The sequence below is a fragment of the Oncorhynchus mykiss genome, chromosome 22 (assembly GCF_013265735.2).
Source record: "Oncorhynchus mykiss isolate Arlee chromosome 22, USDA_OmykA_1.1, whole genome shotgun sequence".
Taxonomy (NCBI): Eukaryota; Metazoa; Chordata; class Actinopteri; order Salmoniformes; family Salmonidae; genus Oncorhynchus; species Oncorhynchus mykiss.
The window spans coordinates 9,904,050-9,917,535 of record NC_048586.1 but is presented as its reverse complement, the minus strand read 5'-3'; the positions used below and the strand labels follow the sequence as shown (position 1 = coordinate 9,917,535).

The 13,486-nt window shown below is 42.0% G+C and overlaps 1 long non-coding RNA gene across 1 annotated transcript; it reads left to right on the top strand.

The window, feature by feature from the left end:
- Positions 1-5,192: 5,192 nt before the first annotated feature.
- On the top strand, positions 5,193-13,486 carry LOC118943578. Its single transcript, XR_005038788.1, has 3 exons — positions 5,193-5,294; positions 11,358-11,488; positions 13,241-13,486. It is a non-coding gene; the product is annotated as an uncharacterized LOC118943578 (long non-coding RNA).

The following is a 13,486-nucleotide window of genomic DNA, read 5'->3' as shown; positions in this document are numbered from 1 at the left end:
TTAAATGTTTTAACTTTTGTTGATGTCATCGGGTAGAACTTCTTATCTTATATATTTTTCCTCAAAATGTAGAAATGTGTTGTTTTCACATATACACACAATAGTATTGTGCTGGAGATATTGAAAATGAGATTGAAAAGTGGTGGAGCTGCCCTTTAATTTCCAGGTTGCTTTTTGGAAAACCCTATCAGAACAGTGTCTATGCAAGTCTCGTGAATCTCAAAAATCATGTTCACTGACTGTTTCGCTACAATTAGTACGATCTATAAAAGCAGCGGAAGTCTTTTCAACATGTATTCTAACCTGTAGAAGCACACACATGCTATCTACACCATAGTTGTACATCATGTGTGCATCATGTGTAGTTTGCTGTCAGAAGTCAAATTATTCCTTTTAGGGATACACAATGTAAGGGAAAGAGAGAGTGAGAAGAGAGAGAGAGAGAGCAGAGAGGCGTGAGAGAAAGAATAAGTGAAAAGGGGAGATTGAGAGGCTCCCATCATATACCACCCACACATATTCCATCCTCTTCTCCGCCCGCCCGCCCGCCAGCCAGTCCATTACCTTCATGTAAATGACAGCTCTCTGTGTCTTGCAGTACAGAGAGAAAAGCACTGTTACCATCACAATATAGTGTAGGCCAGAGGAAGTTGTATCACTGTTAAACCCACACAAAGTAGTCCTCTATATTGCCCACCCACTCCCACAACACTCACAGCTAGGTGGGGGAGGCAGTGGAAGCAGAGAGGACAGAAATCCCAGTTAGCACCACTGTCAAACCCATATAAATGTCGTCCTTCGCCCTACTCCTCACACAGCTGAATGGGCCAGGCAAAGGGGAGCATAAACGCCTCTGCCTATACTGAGACTACGCCTTTTTTTTTTAGGAACTCAACTTATTGTTGAGAGTTACAAAAGTAAAATACACAAGGTGCAATTTCAAAATGTGGTAGTGCTTCAGCAGTTTTCCACGTGGTATGTCAGTCAATGACAGTCACTGACATTCACTCAATTTGCCCATGTCAAATGTTTTGATCGCTAGATAAGTTAGTCTAGCAAGCTATGTAAACCTTGTACTAATCATCACCAAATGACTTACCGGTGCAGGCAGGGCATGTGCCCTGGGACCCTGACCTCCAGGGGCCCTGACCTCCAGGGGCCCTGACCTCCAGGGGCCCTGACCTCCAGGGGCCCCTTCTTGATTTTGTTAGTCACAAAAATGTCCCTCCACCCCATGCCAAAATGAGTAGAATTGCATACATTTGTTTTAAAACTACAACATTTTCTCTACTCACCATGCCAAAATGTGAAGAACAGCAGGTAAGTCATTTTAACACCGCTGCCAAGAGGGGGGAGGGGGGCTAAAATGTTTTGGGGGGGTCCCCCAACCAAATCTCGTTTATGGCCCCCAAAAGGCTAGAGGCACTTCTGTGAGGGAAAGAAGGGGGGGGGATTGGCAGAGGCAAAGAGCAGTCACCCACAGCTCTGTCTGACACACTTAGAAAATGACATCAGAACTCTGCGGGTGAAAAGGTGCTTTGAATCACATCCATGACCTTCTCTTCCTCTCTTTATCCACTAACAGTTGATGTCATGGCTTCCAGTGTAGCACCTTTTGCTGATTTCAATACACAGTGAGAGACAAGTCTCTGACCTGCTGTAAATTGAATGATTTTTCTCTGTTCCCAACTGCATACTAAACTGTTTGCAATGACATCAGGCTGACGTCTTTCGTGGTGTCATGGTTAGGGCTGTGGCGGTCACTACATTTTGTGTCAAGCCAATAACTGTCAGTCTCATGGTAATTGACCTCGAATTAACATAAACACATTTAGCATCTCCTGGCTTCCACACTGAGGCTGACCTTTGGAACATCTATATTTTAAAAAGTCTAATAAAACCATGCATATACCTACACCACAATAAATCCATTATGTATTTTAGACAGGTCTAAAGAAGCATGATATGAAGAAAATGTAGTGTATTTCAGAATAGCAAACTCTGAGTTGTCCTTATGTTAGGTCCTGATCTGCCTTTTCCAAATGGCTGTGAGCTACACTAGTTAATTTACCAGACAAGATCTGGTTAGAATTCCGTGGCATTATTTTATATTATTTTATAGTATGAAGAATACAATTGAACAAAGCTGAATAAAATAGAAAGGATATTTTCTCCAAACGATTTGAGGGAGTGCACACATTTGGCTATTCAGTGTTGAGTGGTTAACAAAGAAATAGGTATTACAATATGCTTCATTTAGAGTAATGTACGTTTAGTTGTTCTACAAACATTGGGCTATATGTTTTTTAATACATTGTAAGGCTGCATGATGCAACTCTAATGATGATTTGGAAAAAAGTTGCTTGAAAGGCATGAACCCTGCTTTGTTTTTTTGCACAGGCTGTACACACTTCATCAGTCTCTCGTTCACAATTTGACAAGCACCTGATAATGCCTAGAACTTTACGGCGGCATCCCCTTCGTGTGGCCGTAATGCACCCTAAAAAGAATCCAGGCCTTTTGCGGCCAATGACCGTTGTACCCTTCTCTCTGAGTGCATTGTGCTCCATCACCTAATCTGGTCTTTCTCACAGGCTACAAGTGAAGACAGACACTTCGGGGACGCAACTGCATATGCGTCCTTATTCAAATCAGAGGCGCATATGGAAGATAATTTTAAGAACTGTCCACATTTACTTCTCGTCAGCTAACAAGATGAGTAGGCCTAACGAACAGCAAAAACACTAGCCTATGTCAATCTACTATCCCCCATAGTATAAAAGTTGACCTATTCTATTCTGTGTGTGAAATACATTTTCCAAACATAGTCTTGGACAGTTGTGGGATGCGATAGATCCCAAGTTAATATAACCACTAGCATTAAAAAAAAAAAAATGTTACGCAATGTGGCTGACACAACAGATCAGCTCAAATGTTTTGATAAATGTTGATTTCTTCACATGATAAGCACAGCAATGTGCACTAGGTGGTATTAGCTTGAATGTTCCATTAGCAGGAAAACATCTTTATCAGAAGTGACCTGCAAATGTGATTATGCATGTATTGCTTTTATTATAAAAGTGCATTTTTATGGTGAAAATGATCTTTCCCAAACTTGAAACTCACACGCTGCTTATGTATGCCAGTTAGGCTCTACACCCCTTGTAAAGCGGATTAATGTGCTTAATTTTAAGAAGTTATTTGGCCACTTTAGTTGTGATACAAACTGTATTAAAACATATAGGCCTACGGGCCAGGTACATTAGGTGGGTGACTATAATTTGAAAAGGTTGGGCATCATTCACAAGTGATAATATGTCATTCGCAAGTGATAGGCTGATATTGTCACCCATCAGACTATTCTTGATTTAATCTAGTCTTTACATATACTAAACACTATATGTGTGCCATTTGTTTTGATTTTGTTTTGATGGATCATTATCATGCATCTGCATCGAAAAAGGGTCAGAGGGGAAAAATACACATGTCATCTATGCACTTAAATAGCGAATGGAGGACGCTTTTTCCCGTGGTTCATTTTCATGACCAGACAGGTAGGCTGTACTCCTGTTGTAAAGATAAACAATGTGCTTAATATTAGGAAAGTTGCAAAATAAATACAGTAGGCGTAGCCTATAGAAAGCTGATTCTCCTTTTAGTAGAGGCCATCACTATGTTTCTCGCGCAATTGCATAGCCTATTGAAATATTGCACAACATGAGCTTGTGGGCTCTCATGAAGTGTTTGATTCGATTTTCGAAGACATTTGCATTGATGTCAGAGTGATTAGAGGGCCTGAGTACCAAGCAGTTAGCAAGTTTGGTAGGCTACTAATGACCATCAGCTGCATCAGAGCTTGGAGAAGCCTAATCACCATGACTAAACGGTCACATGTAATTTGACTGACTTCATGACTCTTGACCACCTGTGTGGAGGTAATACGGTCACCGCAACAGCCCTAGTCATGGTTAAGTTGTATACTGGTTGTGAAAGGACGTTTTTTAGAAACCACAAAATATATATTTTTACCTGGTCGTAATCTGACCAGATAACCAAAATATGAAGTTTCCCAGGTTACTTGATGTTGTCATTAAAAATATATATTTAGCTGAATGTAATCTGGTTATCTGACTTCTCTTCAACCAGAAAAACAGTTTACGACCAGAAAATGACATTTTCTGCCAAACGGTGGGACATCATTATGACCAGCCTACTGTAGAAAGGGGACCTGTACAGTGACTCTGTGACAACCACTGCCTCACAAGCTGCTAAACCCTGAGATCCCGCACACTTCCCTTCCATAATATTATGGAGCACTATGGAAACATGGGATAATATTTGGGAGTGGTGGAAAAGACAACGGGCAGGTTATGGACAACATTAACTCCCTTTGACTACACCCTGTTTGGGTTGCTGTTCCCCAGCAAAAGCCATTCAGAATTTCTGATTACAACGTCAACAGGCATATATGTTTTCTCTTCGTCCTTGTATCCTCCGTAGGAAAGCATTTAGTTGCTAATTGACGAGGTACTGCATGTCCCTCAGACAGCAAACCTTTCACAGTGCATGGTTGAGGGATGGATTCTACGTTTTCTTTTAAATGGCATGGATTTCTACATAAATGGCATGGATTTCTACATAAATGGCGTGGATTTCTACACAAATGGCATGGATACATCCTGGCATCACTGTCAACTAAGACAGCTCTCTCTTTCTATATTCCAAGACATATTTTGCAGAGTTGAAGACAATGAAATTGACAAAGAATGTCACACAGAAACATTCTGTTGTGTTTATGACAGTGTGTGTATGTGTAAGGTGGGCTGTGTGTGGGGGTTGACTGGAAACCGCCACTCACACAGCCTCATGTTGTGTGCTCACATATACATATATATATATATATATATACACACACACACACACACACACACCATGAGGCTCGGGGGTGGAGAGAGAGGCGGTGTTGCTGTTAAGACTGGCATCAGCTCCTTCATGGATTATTCTCACTACAAGAGACAACCTCACTGGAAAGAGAGAGAGAGAGAGAGGGAGAGAGAGAGAGAGAGAGAGAGAGAGAGAGAGAGAGAGAGAGAGAGAGAGAGAGAGAGAGAGGGAGAGAGAGAGAGAGAGGAAGGGAGAGAGAGAGAGAGAGGAAGGGAGAGAGAGAGAGAGAGAGAGAGAGAGAGAGAGAGAGGAAGGGAGGGGGAAGAGACAAGCCAGCGGAGGGAGCAGAGACAAAGCTTGCTGACGGAGGAAGTGAAGTGTGCTCTGCAGCATGTGGACCATGTGCTCAGGTAAGAACAACTCCAAGTCCTTTCTGTCCCTGTACACGTCTATTTCTCCCTACCACTCTATTTCTCTCTGTCTTTATGTCTGTTTCTCTGTCCCTGTCTCTCTCTATATTTCTGCATCTCTGTGCCCAGTGGTTGCCATTAGAAAGGCAATTTATTTTTATCAGTTTATTTTATTAGTACTGTTGACTTGTAAACATTACGCACTATCGTATCCAAAGTTCAAACTCCACTCCCTCTTCCCTCAATGTATACCCATGTTTGGAATATATAATGTAAAATTTTCACGGGAGATTTGTGCATAATGGGAGTATATTACAAATATATAATTGCACAGATGTAATATATGGTGAGATTTATCTGCACTTATCGCATTGAAAAAAACAAAATAATTCTGAGGGCATGGATCCTGCTGTTTTCAAGATTTCGGTGCTGAACTGGATGTATATGGTATTGTCCTAGGAGTATATCTTTGTTTTACTGGTTTGTACTGTGAGTATATCTTTGTTTTACTGGTTTGTACTGTGAGTATATCTTTGTTTTACTGGTTTGTACTGTGAGTATATCTTTGTTTTACTGGTTTGTACTGAGAGTATATCTGTGTTTTATTGGTTTGTACTGGGAGTATATCTGTGTTTTACTGGGAATATATCTGCGCTGAAGTTTTGTACTGGTGGTACTGTTGTGGAATGTGTGAGACTTGGCCCCATATCTCTTTGTTCCCTAACTCTTTCTTTCTCTGTGGGGCCGCAAGAGAACAGAGGAATAACACACACACAAACTACGCTAACAGGCACAACACACATGAACACACACACACACACACACACACCCCTCTTGTGGAGAACCAGCCGAAACTTCCCTCCGGTCGGAGAGCTATGTGAGGAATGTGATTATCACGTATTTGTGTTTATTTTATCGCAGCGGGACGCTCACAAAGCAAAGAGGGGACTAGATCAGACAAACGGCTGATGCTGAGTGTGAAACTGTGTGCGTGCGTGCATGCTTGCCTGTGGGTTACTGAAGGTGTGTTAGGGTAAGGAGGAGAGAATGTGTCTGCGAATTTGTTTCAGAATTGTTTTAAACCGTTAAACAAAGGAATATGCTCAGTTTCTGAAAGACAAATACCTATGCCTTGTACATACATACTGTTCACCTTTTCTATACACTCACACACACGCAGACTTACACCCACACATGCACTTACAGTCACATGTGCACTCAGTCACTGAGAGCCATGCACCCACTCACCCCAACACCCACGCAACCACCCACACACTCACATGCACAGACTAGCACCCTCCCGCCCACATCCACGCACGCACAACAAGCCCAGCCGTCTGTCGAGCCAAGTACATTACAGAGTTCTTTTAACACACAGCTTCTGAATGGGGGGGATGAATGTGGGGAATTTCAGCTGAAACGTTAGGACAAAAGCCAGGGGGACATTTAAAAGGCATTAACAGATCCATGGGAATCAGGAATGGAACATACACACGCACTTGCTCACTCACACATACATATATATGCACACACACAGGAATTAATATTACACAGACTCGCACACAGGGGCGTTATGCTCCCATTATTTTATAGGGGGCACAAAGTACGTGAAGATGCCCCTGGCAAAATTCTTAGAATTTAGCATTTTTCAAACACCTGAAACATTGTTTCCTGCAATCTAGAGCCATAATCATTATATATAAAAAAATAAAAAAAGTCCATGGGTCAGAAAATACATGCACGCAACAATGATGTCTCTGTCAATAACAAAAACAGTCATGGGTTGTGACTCTAAAATTCACCCGAAAGGCAAAGCACTCTGGGAAATATTCAAATAAGCAGTGTGCTAATAGTACCATAACCCAAGAATGTGTATTTTCTGAAGTCTAGCAACCTTGTCAGCAGGCATGTCAGCTAATATAGTTATACAATCTACTCTAACTTGATTGATAGCCTGAAATGGCTTGGGAGATTGGGAATCTATCTAGCTGTCCTGCCCATCATTGGTAGCTAAAATCAAATCAAACGCTGTTTATGTCACTCAACACTCTCTCTCCTCCTCCACTGACGATATTGTCGGCACGCACCAGAGCAGGGTTTCCCAAACTTGGTCCTGGGGCCCACCCTGTGTGCACGTTTTTGGCTTTTGCCCTAGTACTACACAGCTGATTCAAATGATCAATGCTTGATGAGGAGTTGGTTATTTGAATCAGCTGCGTGGTGCTAGGCAAAACCAAAACGTGCACCCAGCGGGCGCCCAAGGACCAAGTTTGAGAAACCCGGCTCTAGAGTGTAGCTTCCTGCCTAGCATATCCATGGTGCATCTTAGAAGGAACCGCTTATTAGGGAGAATGGAGGTACTCTTTCACTGGTGTGTGCACCCTCCGCAAAATACTCCTAAAATATATTTTAATAGATTATTATTATTACACAAACACACACAGAGATGCAGCTCTGGCGTTAGAGGGACAATGGTCTGGGATAAGAGATGACGAGAGACTGGTCATGTTGCGTTTTTGTGTGTTAGAGTGATGAATTGAGAGAGAGAGAGAGAGAGAGAGAGAGAGAGAGAGAGAGAGAGAGAGAGAGAGAGAGAGAGAGAGAGAGAGAGAGAGAGATAGAGAGAGAGAGAGAGAGCGAGAGAGAGAGAGAGAGAGAGAGAGAGAGAGAGAGAGAGAGAGAGAGAGAGATGGAAAGGGGGACCTACATTCACAGGTAAAGAACAGGGATTGAAGTGAATAATGCTCCCAGCTCCCACCACATACCTTACCGTAATTAACTACTGGTCTTCTGTTCAACTGGAGGACAGTAGCACACTTTGTCCTGAATGGTAATACCCTCTCTAGGACAGATGCACACATGTGTAGACTACCTTTAGACATTTTTATTAATTTCTGACTTGAGATACTTGAAATACACCTGGAGAATTAGAAAATTGACTCAAATCGACCATTATCTCCAATGCATGATTTATGGCTAATTACGGTGTATTTAGCTATATGTTAGCTGTACAAAAATTCAACCAAACTTAAAGAGATTCTCCGGTACTTTTGTATACTTTTTAGCCTGTAGTACTGAAAGTAGCGCCCATGAGACAAAAGTGGTCCCCGAAAATGACGTACTACATCACATATGTGCAGATATGTACACCATGTCATTGCTCTCTCTCTCTCGCTCTGCTGTGTGATTCTTGCTAGCTGTGACTCTCAAATGGCAAATGGCTGAATCTCATTGGCTGGAACTCGAATTGCTAGGGGGCTGGCCCATGTGGGGGGAAATGTAGGGAAAATGGCACAGCACAGCTTCCAGAAAACAGTCACTTTCAAAATAGGGATTTTGTGGCTAATTGAGGTAAGACTGTAACTCTGCTCAAAGAATATGCATGTATGAACCACACATTGACAATGTCAGTCCAAAGAACACTTTCAAAATACTTATTAGATGCCAAAATACCGAAACATGTATATAGGTTTAGGCACTAATTCCGACTAGTTAAGGTTAGGGATAGGGTTCAAACATAAAAACTAAACCGGTGCCTAGCACTGCGATTGAACCCACGATGCTCGGCGTCGTAGCGCACAGTATAAATAACTACTAGATGGTAACACGCACTCTTATTGCCCCTAGTGCAGGGGTGTGTCAAACTCATTTGCCAAAAAATGGTCTCTAGGAATTTTTTATGCTCTCTGACTGTCTAGCTTTCATTTCCATGATTATAAGTGAGTTGGACACCGTCAAGAATATAGGTCCATCATCATTTCTACACAGTTTCGATTTGGTTTTAGTAATTGTAAAGTATGTTGAGTTTGTCCACTCCCCCCCCCCCCCCCCCCCCAAAAAAAATGTAATAAGAAAACTCAAACCAGATGTGGGCCAGATCGGTAGTGGATGGTTGTAAATTGCCATGGAAAGGAAATGCCATCATTTTAACATTCTAAATATAGCATTTGGGCTGTGATTTCCACAACTTTTCATGTTTGCCAGACCCTCTATGAAACAGAATAAAAGATCTTACCAGCAGTATCAGTTAATTCCATCAGTAGTAGTTTATCCAAACAAACGCAACATGACTTCTAAAGGACTGGTCAATAGACCTAACCCTGATGGCACAGTCCATTGAAGTACCCCCCACACCTTTCCCAATATTACTGGCACACAGCTTGATGTTTGAACCCATTGATTTCTGAAGGGAATAAGGCAGATCTGTTATGGGCTATAGCAGGTGTTAACTGTAGTCATAGGACTAGTCGATGACATGATACCAGTTTCAAATACCACACAATTTGACGTGATGTTCAGATGAGAAAACAAGTGTTAATTTATTCAGGAAATGTCACAATATGAATGCAATGCATCTGTCACATATGACTCAATTCTCAAACGATAACTACTCAAGTGACAACATTTGTTGAATTTCCCAAATTACCATCAGATGAAAGGGGTGACAAAAGAGAAAGGGACAGTGAGAGAAAGAAATATTTCAAAGGCAGTTTTGGGAAATGTATGCAAATTGATATACACCCCCTTACCAGATCAACCCCCCTCCATCATCCTTTCAGAGAGAGAGAGAGAGAGAGAGAGAGAGACCAATATTCTGTAGGTGAACACCCGTTGCAGTTGTTTCATCTCGTCTCATGATGCTAAAGCACCTTGTTATCCTCCACTGTCAAGACGTGAACATTATTGCCCAATGGAGAATGCAGAGATGGAGGAAGAGATAGAGAATGATGGATGAGGAAGGATGGAGGACCTATGACGGAGAGATGGAGGAGAGATGATGAAAGATGGAGAAGGCGTGAAGGTGGAGAGTGTAGGCTATAGAAGATAGATGTACACACTTAAAATAAAATGTTCCTGGAGGATTTTTTTTAGGGGTTCTTCAAGTTGAAACTGTGGGGGAACCCCTATAAGTTCTTTGAACCACCCTCTTTAATGGTTCCTCAAATAACCTTTTGGGTTACATTTTGGGGATTTTAGCGGCAAACCAGAAGTAAAAGATCCAAATATGAGGTATTCTCCCAGCAGAGCCCCAAGTCCAATGGGTATATCCTCTGGCGTGTTGATGTTAATGTGATGATGTTCTCTGTATCCATAGCCAGTATGATTTTGCAGTGCATGGTGATCGAACAGGTTTCCAGTCATATTCATCAGATGTGTAGGGAGGGTGCACAGTACATTTTGCAGTGATAAATCAATACTTAAAGAGTCCATTTGAACACTACCTCAGATAACACAAATACATTTTACAGCAGTGTAGAGAAATGCCTATGCGACCCCATAATGCATTGCTCTTTTACGGTACGGTACTGTAATATAGAATAACAGTGGTTAACTGTTAGTTTTGCTGTAAATGTACAGCCATTTGTAACAGTGAAGGAGAGAGAAGATGAAGGAGAGAACGATTGGGAGAGTTGGGGGATGAGATTGAGAGAGATTTGGACCCCTATGAAACTCTCTCCTCATTGACATTAGAAGGGCATTCTGTAATGGGATTAAAACTCTACTCCAGACCAATACATCAGTCTAATTCAATGAACCACATTTGGTGTCTAAACTAAGAGCAGCAAAAATGTAGGCTAGTCATATATTCTCGAAACCATGAAACTTTATCAGCCTTCATTTCTGTGTCAAGTCGTGTTATGCATAAGAGTGGACTTTCCTGAAATCGTAGCCTACGTGTCACTACACGCACATGGGTCGCGGCAGGGACGGCCCCGGGTGAAAGGGTTTGGTCATTGAGGTCGGTGTCAGGGCGGGCGGGGGACAATCATACAGCCCGGCTGAGGTGAATAGCATGTCTCCCCTTTACCTTCGCTGGAGCAGTAAACCCAGTGGCATTTCCGACTGATTCGGTATGCACACGGAGAAAAGCCCTGCGGCTAGCCAGCGATAAGGGTGGAGGGGAAATTACTTGAGGAAATCGCAGATGAGTGATGGGTTATTTGCATGAAGTGCATTCGTGATTGAGAAAGTCAGTTATTCTCTTTCTGTATTCGTTTGTTAGAGAAACTCCTTTCGGCCTAAGGGGATGTTTATTTTTTTGTGTGTCGCCTGTTTTTGTAGCAGATAACTGCCGAGTGTCGAGCCCACGGAAGGTGTCTGCAACCAGGGGCTCTCTGCTGCACAGCTGTCGGTGTTTGGAGCAGCAAGGAGCGGAGGAAGGAGCCTCGACCCTGGAGACAGACAACCACAAAGTAAGCAACAGCTGTGGACTCGCCGTCTCATCTTTACATGCTAAAATACACTGTTTATATCATGTTAATTCGATGGGATATATTATTGTTTTATTTGCTAAATTGTTTCACATTCGTAATCAACATCAACTTTAGGTTTTAGATTCATGTTTAGACAAGTGTCATTATTTCGTCAGTTAGACCTACATGTAGGCTATCATATTCTACAGTTTGCATTGTATGACAAAGACCAAAGAAGCATTGGCAAATCTGTTGGTGAGCATGGCATTGCAACAGTGTGTGGTCTGCCTTGGCTTTGGCAAGAGTAAGTGTGTGTGTGAGCGTGAGCGTTAGTGCTTGCGTGAGAGAGAGAGAGAGAGAGAGAGAGAGAGAGAGAGAGAGAGAGAGAGAGAGAGAGAGGAAGAACGAGAGATGAGATCTGAGAGTGTGGTTGGGTGCAGACAGGATCTCTGTGTGTGTTTTCCCTTCTTTAAGTTGAGGGAGGAGGGGTGGTATGCAAGTCAAGCAAGATGTGTGTGTGTGTGTGTGTGTGTGTGTGTGTGTGTGTGTGTGTGTGTGTGTGTGTGTGTGTGTGTGTGTGTGTGTGTGTGTGTGTGTGTGTGTGTGTGTGTGTGTGTGTGTGTGTGCATGTGTGTGCGTGTGTGTGCGCGTGTGTGGTATGCGAGCTGCTGGAGGACATTCTTGTGTGTGTTTTGGAATGTGATTACCCTGGGGGAGACCCTGTGACTGAGACAGAGAAAGAGAAAGAAAGAAAGAAAGAAAGAAAGGAGTGAGGGAGGACGAGAAAGAAAGAGATTGGAAGAGAGGGGAAGAGAAAGAGAGTGAGAGAGTTATATTTTCGATTCTATTAATGTCGGTGGTGATATGATTGACATGCAGGTGACTTTAGTATTGCTACTAGTAATAATAATAATAGTTATATTCATCACCATATCTTTGTGACATTTAATTCAAAGAAAAAAGCCTTTCAAGCAACAACGCAAGCATTCACAATAGGACCAATGGTTAAAGGGCCTTAACACTTGACTTGTTACAAATGGTTTGTTACTTGTTACAAATGGTTTCATGCGAACACTGCTTCTACAATCTCAGTTGAAATGGATGTTAATATGGATGTCATACAACAGGGGGCATTTGTGAGACACACACAACTGTCTCAAGTCCCAGACACTATGTGTTCATATACTACAGTTACCGAAGACACATGATGGCATACCCAATATGAAACACACAGCCTCCACTTATAGAATATCATTTTTTTTTTCGAACAAAGCTGTTTTATATGTGAATGATTCTTTAAAGCATCTTATTGAAGATTTGTAACGGCGACAGTTAAGCTCAGTCATAGTGAATGGGAAAACGTAAAACAGAGTTTCTTCTTATAAGTGGACAGACGACGAGGTTAGGGTTCTGGTTTGGTTGTTCCTTGGAGGATATTGCTTGTTGTTGGATCTCGATGGGGAATTGAAACGATAGGGACTGCCAAGAATTGCCCACACACAAATGTTACATATTCTAATGAGCAATCTGTCTGGACTGAATACCAATACACTTCACACTACAGGCGTATATTATGCAATTGATTGTGAACATAACCAAGTCTGTTTCAAGGTCTGTAAAATTAGTCCAGGGATTTTACAGCATTGTTATTTGTTCCTATTTTCTGTCCCCTACATGCTTTTGGTTTGATGAGAGTTAGTGAAAATGAGAACCTAATTAGGATATAATATATCATATAATGTTCTCTTTCAGAACCTGTCCATCAGAACCTGAAATCGTCAAGATGACATGGTGGAGACATCCTTCTACAGGTAATTGGTCTTTTTCTAGCTGTTATACAGAGTTTATGGAGGATGACATTTGCCTGTTTGTCCAGACCCTCCGATGTAGGCTTTCAAATGAAACCTCTTGACTTTTTCCACGTTTCGTTACAGCTTTATTCTAAAATTGATTAAAATGTTTTTTCCCCCCTCATCAATGTACACACAATACACCATA